At 39.5% G+C, this 8,662-nt stretch overlaps 1 long non-coding RNA gene across 1 annotated transcript; it reads right to left on the bottom strand.

The window, feature by feature from the left end:
* Positions 1–5,551: 5,551 nt before the first annotated feature.
* Positions 5,552–5,997, bottom strand: LOC147476347 (uncharacterized). The gene is made up of 3 exons (XR_015207608.1): positions 5,875–5,997; positions 5,741–5,780; positions 5,552–5,629 (listed from the first exon to the last, which is right to left on the bottom strand). It is a non-coding gene; the product is annotated as an uncharacterized LOC147476347 (long non-coding RNA).
* Between the last annotated feature and the right edge of the window lie 2,665 nt (positions 5,998–8,662).

Genomic DNA, 8,662 nt, shown 5'->3' with positions numbered 1-8,662 from the left:
TAGGTTAAAAAAAGCAATAAATGACGAGATCGATAATCTTAAAAAAGTAGGCATCATTAGAGAGGTGGAATAGCCCGAATGGATTGCTAACATAGTAGTAGTCCCAAAAAAGAACGACACAGTTCGCTTATGTGTCGACTTTACCAATTTCAACCAAGAAACCCTTAAAGATGACTTCCCCTTACCAAGAATTGACCAACTCATAGACCAAATCGCTGGCCACGAACTCATGTCATTCATGAACACCTACAGTGGCTACAACCAGATCCTACTGGCAGAAGAAGACCAGGAGAAAACATCGTTCGTAACAGAACAGGGCATATACTATTACAACGTCCTCCCGTTCGGCCTAAAGAACATTGGAGCGACCTACCAACGATTGATCACCCAAATGTTCCAGGACATGTTTGGAGACACCATGGAAATCTACATAGACGACATGGTTGTAAAAAACAAGAAAATCTGGAGATCACTTAGATCATCTCGAACAAGCGTTCTCCAGACTCAGGCGAACTCAGATGAAGCTCAACCTAGAGAAATGCCTTTTTGGTGTGTCCTCTGGGAAATTTCTGGGGTATTAAGTATCTTAACGAGGGATAGAAGCGAACCCAGATCAGATTAGAGCATTCTTGGATATGCCCGACCCAAAAACAAAGCAGCAAATATAGAAATTATCAGGAATGGTGGCCGCCCTAAACTGATTCATATCGAGAGCATCAGACAAGTGCCGACCTTTCCTACAAATCCTCAAGAAAGGTGAACAATTACTTCACCAGCAAGACATTGTTGCCAGCCGAAAAAAACTACTCCAACATTGAAAATGCAGTACTGGCACTACTTTATTCAGCAAGAAAGTTCAGGCCTTACTTCCAAGCATACCCAATCAAAGTGCTCACCGACCTGCCACTAAAGAAAATACTTCTTAAAGCCAACAAGACGACTCGCATGGTAGTATGGGCAGAAGAACTCGACAAACACCACATTGAATTCACCCCAAGAACCTCTCAGAAGGGTCAGGTCGTTGCTGATTTCTTAGCAGATTTCCCAGTTGACGACCTGAACTGGGAACCAGAAGACAACGCCCCAACTTCTAAACAGCTAGACCCGTTGGTTTGGTCACTATTCGTGGATGGAGCTAGCAATCCAAGGGGTAGTGGAGTCGGAGTAGTCCTAGTGTCACCAGATGGCTCTATGGTGGAAAAGTCAGTTCACATCGATTTTGCGACCTCCAACAATGAAGCGGAGTACGAAGTCCTGATCATGGGACTCCATATGGTGTTAAAACTTGATGTGCAGGAGCTTAAGGTCTTTAGCGATTCACAACTGGTAGTTCGCCAGGTCGCCCATGAGTATACCACCAATGAAGGTAACCTTTCTAAGTACCTTCAAGTTGTAGATCAATTATTACCGTCTTTCAAAAGAGTCATCATACAACATTTCCTATGGGAAGAGAATCGCCATGCTGACAGCTTGGCCTACCTCGCAACCGAACCACCGAACTGCGACCTTAGGAAACTACTCATCGAAGTAGTTGGCTGACCTGCTTACTAAAAAGAGCACGTCCTAGAAGTTACCGACCTGTGCCCACTCTCTGACACTCAGATGAGTCAAACATGGATGCAACCTATCATAGATTATATCCAGCTCTGCAAGGCACTAGCAAATCACACAATGGCCAGACAAGTTCAATATCAGTCAGGTCGCTACTGCCTCATAAATGGCGAACTTTTCAGAAAATTCGCTGGAGGACCCTATCTAAGGTGCATAAGCCTAGAATAGGGTCAGGCGATTTTCGTAGAAATCCATGAGGGAGAATGTGGAAACCATGCAGGAGGTCGCTCTCTGACTCACAAAGCGATCTCACAAGGATACTTCTGGCCACGAATGCAGATCGATGCCAAGAAATATGTACTCAAACGCATTATGTGTCAAACATTTGGCTACAACATCATTCAGTCAGCTCGTGAACTGATCAACATAGCCAGCCCTTGGCCATTTCACATGTGGGGTTTGGATATCATGGGTCTATTTATTCCACAGAAAAGCACAGGTTTTCGGTTTGTCCTAGCAGCAACAGACTACTTCACCAAATGGGTGGAAGAGATTCCCTTGGCTCATGTCAAAGTGTCTAATGTCAGAAGCTTCATTTGGACCAACATCATTACTAGATTTGGCCTCCCCTACACATTGGTAATGGACAATGGCTCTTAGTTCAAAGGAAAGACAATCAAAGAATTTTTGGCCAAATGGAAGATCGTTCACGCATTCTCTACTCCCCAGTACACTTAGAGCAATGGTCAAGCGGAAGCTAGTAACAAAGCAATTATGGAAAACTTGAAAAAGAAGATCGAAAAGAACAAAATCAGTGGCCAATGCAGCTAGAAAACATCCTATGGGCTCATATAACGACAACTCGTTCTAGTACAGGCGAGTCACCATTCTCACTATGTTACAGTACTGAGGCCTTCATCCCTACTGAGTTGACAATTACAACGACTCGATCGGAGATCATTGAATCTGGATAGAATGACTCCATTCTTGCTCGTGAGGTTGACTTACTTGAAGAGCGAAGTGACCTAGCAGCCATTCGAGTGTCATCTTACCAACAAACTCTGAGAAAGACATACAATAAGCGAGTTAACCCTCGCAGTTTCCAACCAGGCGAACTAGTCTTGAAAAAGACTAAGGATGACTCGAAACTGACACCAACGTGGGAAAACCCTTATATAGTGGAACGAGTCGTTGGCAATGGAGCATATTGGATCAAAACCTAGGATGGACAGGCATTTCCACGTCCTTGGAATACTTTCTTGTTAAAGAAATTTTATCAATAAAAAATTCCATTTCCATGAATTCTTTCTCTTAGAATTATCCATATAGTTTTATTCAACGTTAATGAACTGCAATATCCCAATGATGTCAAGTCTACGAACTAAAACGCTTTACAGAGTTTAAACGTTCTCCTCATTAAAACGCTCACTAGAGCTCAGGGCTACATAGCTCATAGGCTACTTAGCCTTAACATTTCTCGCTAGTTGGAGATCTATATTTCTAGGGTCAACTAGGTGCAGAACGCTCTCTAAGAGCAAAATATTCAAACGAACTCAAACGCTCTCCAAAGCTCAAACGTTCTGAATGACTAAACGCTCACTCGATCTCAGAGCTGCATAGCTCACAGGCTACTTAGCCTTAAGACTTCTCACTAGTTGGAGACCTATATTTCTAGGGTCAACTAGGTGCATAACACTCTCTAAGAGCAAAACATTCAAACAAACTCAAACGTTCTCCAAGGCTCAAACGTTCTGAATAACTAAACACTCACTCGAGCTCAGGGATGCATAGCTCACATGCTACTTAGCCTTAACACTTCTCGCTAGTTGGAGACCTATATTTCCAGGGTCAACTAAGTGCAGAACGCTCTCTAAGAGCAAAACATTCAAACAAACTCAAACGCTCTCCAAAGCTCAAACGTTTTGAATGACTAAATGCTCAAACAAGCTCAAAAGCTTCATATCATCCAATGTCTTCCCAGACAATGGGACATACATTTCAATTCTAGGTCAAATTCCTATGAAAGTATATGCAATAAGCATTCAGACAAAAGTAAGATCATACTTCAAAGTACACATGCATGTCATAAATGTAAATATGAACCGTCTGAACACACTCAAGAAACCAGTTCTTTAAAGCTACTGAACTGCCACTTACGTGGAAACCAGTTCATCTAGATCACAAAACTAAGCGATAGATAAAGCGAACTGCCAAGGTTTCCCCAGGGTATCAACTCTTAATGTATTTGGGCCGAGCCCCAACCATTTCAAAAGGCGAACTACCCAGGCAAGCCCAGGAAAACAGTTCTAGTGTATTTACAACCACTTACAAATTAGAGAAATAATTTAAGAAACCTCACCAAGGAAGAAGAAATGCAGAACCCATGGTCAAACATTAGGAGTCACATGCTTATCATCAGCAAGCATGATAGCTTGATCAACAGGAACAGTACTGGCAAACGGAGCATTACTAGCACTACAAGAAAACAGGTTTTACGCCACGGTCCAAAACCGTGGGAAAAGCCCACGGTTAAAGCCCTTTTCCCACGGTTTTGGACCGTCGGAGGACCGTGGGCTTTTTTGTGCGTCGGGAATGGTCTGCCGACAGTCATGACCGTCGGTAAAGCCCACCAATAGCGACGGTCTTTGCGTCGGTCATTGCCGTCGGTATTGCCACGGTTTTAAACCGTAGGAAAAGCCGTCGGAAAAGGTTAGTATTTCCCACGGTTTGAATTCGTAGGTAAAGATTAGTTTTACCGACGCTTGTAGTCCGTGGGGAAAGATATTTCCTACGGTCTTAGTGCGTGGGCTTTGGTGTTTGCGTAGTGAATTTTGGTTTTTGGCAGTTGTTATTTGACCGTGGGTAAAGTGCACGACCGTGGGAAAAAGTTCTTTCCAGACGGCTATGGGCCGTGGCAGAGTTATTTATTTATTTTTTTAAAAATATTGATATTTTAATTCCTATTTCACCTGCAAATCCTGGCAATCAACAGAGACCTAGCAAATTAATTAAATATTGTAAGCTTTCGTCAATTATCTCGATTTCTCTTTCAACATAGTAGGATCTACAACTTTTAGAGAACAAAATAAAACTGAAAATAATAAAAGGGACAAAGCTACAGCATGACAAAGTGGATTAAAAAACCAAATCACAAACACTGATGAACTCGAAGAAGAAAGAGCATTCAGCCATTTAAAGCAGACTTATAGTGGTTCTCGTCGATTGTTGTGTAAATCACGCCTTCATTTTCCAGTAATCCGATAGATTCCCTACACATACCAAAAGGGGCAAACGTTTGCTTAAATGCCTGTGTCAAATGATTGAATACCAAAATCAGAAATGCAAGGTGTCCTAAACATAGTTATAAAATACTATAACTAGCAGCATATCGATAGTAAGTCCCTCCCCCAATAGGATGCATCCTCCCTCGCATACAACACTGGAGTTCCCAAGTTGCGACTTAAGAGTGAGTGAATATATTTCAGATTTCCCTTAAAGCCCGTTGTAAAGATATAATCTTCCAACAATCTAAGTTTAGGCAAAATTGGAAAGAGGTTCTAAACATAGTTATAAAATACATCAAACTTAAATATAATTAACATCTTGATGTACTTTATATCCCATAAAATCCCATCTCCAAATAAACTCTATAAAACTATTAAGAGTAATACCTATATGTTCACATAAAATAGGAGTGCTTAACATGTAGTTCGTGTGGTTCGACTTCAATTTGCCGGAATAAGGGATGGCTTGGACTTACGTACAAAACTTCTCAATTAGTAAATAAACAAACTTCCATCAAAGATAGACAATACTCCACAGATTCTCAAAATCTCTTCAATATTTTAAAAATAGAGAAAACAATAGAGAAAGAAACACTACAACTAAAGTACTAAACTGCCACCCAAGAGAAATAAAAATACACATTGCCCTTTGAGTAACATGTTTCAAAATAGTTTAAATTTTTCTGATCTCTTCACACACACACACCTCGTGTGGCAGCGAGAGAGCAACTAAGCCATTAGAACTTGACAAAAATGATGACATCATACCTTTACGGCCTTGACATTTTCTTCATCTGCAAGAAAAAGAATCTCACTCAGACCCTTGTAATCACAGAGTACCAAACATGCGAAAAACTAGGACCACGTATAAGATAAAATGAAAAAATTGGTTATTAAGATGATACCTTTAGTATCCCACAAGTCAACCATTCCAGATACTTGACCCTGTTGAATGTCAAAAGACAGAAATGGAATCAAGAAACGGCTGCTTTAGAACATAAATCAACAACCTCCTCTAAGTAAATAATTACTCTCTTACCTTAGAAACATCTTTGGTTGTTTCAACAACCACTCTCCGTGCTTTCTTGGATTTCTTGAGGATTGAAGATGGGACAGGTACAACAAATGGATTTTTCTGCAACGATCTATCGCAATGGAGATTCTTGTCGATTTTTCTCTTCACCGAGAAATCTAGCGAGAAAATATTACATAAGATCTTTTATAGAACGCAGACTCACATTGAGTGGCCTCTTTACGAGCAATGTTAGCTTTCATAAGATCTGTAGCTGCCCGTGACCTCAATTCAATTTTTGCTCTCCAGTCGCGATGCTGTTCTTGATTTCAAAAGCATTTGTAATCCCAATCGATGATCTTTCCATCAAGAACCCCATACACATGTATGGTTGTTAATATAGACATCCTCCTCATACTTACTTCTTGGAAGTCTTTGTCTCTACGCAAATACCATATATATGTGAGAAGCGGCTACATCTCAAAAATCATCAAAATTTAGAAAAAAAACCGAAATACGATAAATATAAGAGTTGTTACAAATGATAGACCAGTCCTAAAACAGATTGAGGGGGCATTAATCCATAAAAGGATTTAAAATCACTAAAATATCATAGAAAATTCCAACAGATTAAACATATTACATAGAGGATTAAATAAAAAATCGATCCGAACACGATAAAGCATAGAGGATTACATAAAGATATCATTAGAAAATTCCAAGCGAGATTAAACATATTACATCCAACCAAATAATAACTACTAGCTTTACTAGACCAAAAAGTTGCATATCATAGACAAAGAAGTAAGCGATTAAAAGAACTATTGATAGATCTTTAATCATTAATTAGTTTGCTTACTTCGTTCTCCATAAAAGCTCTCCATATGTATTTCCACGTAAATTGGCAACAACGAAGATCGATGTAATGGTCTCTTCTCAACCCATTACCGGCGACCTTAACAATCGAAAGTCCGGCTATCTTGACCTTCATGCTCGATATCATCATCTGCTGCATTACCGGTTGAATCGCTAAAAACGAAGGCATTCTGTAAAAAGCCTCCTAGGGCTAGCTCGCATGGAAAAGTGACATTTTCTGGATGAAGGAAGGGATCAGTACTTCTTTGTGGTGTCAGCCCAGTCGAAAGGTGTGTCCTTTCTCTGGCTGGAATTCTCGCCATTGGTCTGAATTATAAGCACCTTTGGACTGCTAGAAGCTAAGCGATGTAATGGTCCCGAAGCCATTTGACAATTCCGTCGGACATCTATAGGGACGAAAGCAGTCCTTACGATTACGAACAAAAGAAGACCCTACTTGCCGAATAAAACTCCGACAAACACCCGCCAGATTTCGACCGATGCAACGAATCCCCAAATAGAGTACATAACCGAGCAAAGATCATACAAATTATCCTAGCCAACAACCCAACAATCTTATCATAAGTCTGATTCCACAACGAAACATCTTTAAGATGCCTAACATCCTGCTTATGCCACGTCAATTTCTGCTAAAACACTCTCCGACTCTCCTCATGTTGATTCTGTTGAAGCTTCCTCGACGTCTGTTCCAACTCATTCAAAACTTGACTCTCATTATAAATATTCAACGTACATTCCATCTCTAAAGATCAACATACAAACAAAAGAAAAGGCAATTAAGTAATTAAATTATTACTCTAAAAATAAACTGATAGGAACCCACTTACTGTATTTGTTCCATTTCCTTCGAATCAATGCTCTCATTCAACCAAAATACAAATAGGAAAAAAAAAAAATTATAACTATAAACAATTCTTGCTTTCATTTCTTACAATGGGATGGTTTGTTGACTAAAGGCATGACTTATATCTACTTAAGGAAAACTCACCATCGTGGCAAAACAAGGCGCCAAGTGCCATCATCAATAGAGAAAGAAACATCTGTAGCCCTTTCAACTCTATCAGAAACCATCCCAACCAACTTAATCTAATAACAAAAACACAAAATAATATATATATATTAGTAACAAAAAATAAAGGGTGATAAAAATAAATAGAGTTTGAGAAATTTACATTATTGACATCAATACCGTCAACGACTATATTACATTATTGACATCACTTGCCGTAGTTTCTTGACCTGTCCATTAAGTTTTCCTTCCCATGATCTCGCCACCAGTTTGGGTTGTAAATGAGGTCTCTCCAAGAGCTCTCCACAGACTCTATCTTTCACCCCATTCAAAAAAAAACAGAACTTCCGCTTCGTGCAACAGTAAAACTAATCAACTGGAGATTATTTCATGGACATGTCCAGACCAGTAAAACTAATCAACTAAAGATTAACTCATAGCACATGCCCAGACTCTAGACTAGTCAAACAAATCAAATATTCATAACAACTGTCCAGACTAGTAAAACTAATCAAACTTTAAAAAGCAAGTAAAGTGACTAGTAATGACTAATCACCAATATCTCCAATTCGACCTTCTAAAATCCATAGGCTATCTCACATATTAATAGACAATCAGAACATTATATCATAAGTGAATGTATCGAGACTTGTCCCTGAAATTACAGCAACCATTTTTTAAATTGACACGAGCAGTTCTATACGGGGGATGGTTGGTAGCTCTAATGTTCCAACAACAAGCACTACAAGCAGTTATATACAGGGAATTTGGTATTACATAGATACAAAACATAAATAGAAATTTTTTACCTTGAATAAAGGTTGCACTTTGAGGACAATCGAACAATCTGAGGTGTTTGGTCGAGAGATAGATTAGGTCTTGATTAAAAACATCACTTTCAAGTAGCAGGTCGAATTACCAGTAGTTTAA

The sequence above is a fragment of the Coptis chinensis genome, chromosome 9 (assembly GCF_015680905.1).
Source record: "Coptis chinensis isolate HL-2020 chromosome 9, ASM1568090v1, whole genome shotgun sequence".
NCBI lineage: Eukaryota > Viridiplantae > Streptophyta > Magnoliopsida > Ranunculales > Ranunculaceae > Coptis > Coptis chinensis.
This window is presented reverse-complemented; position numbering and strand designations above follow the sequence as displayed.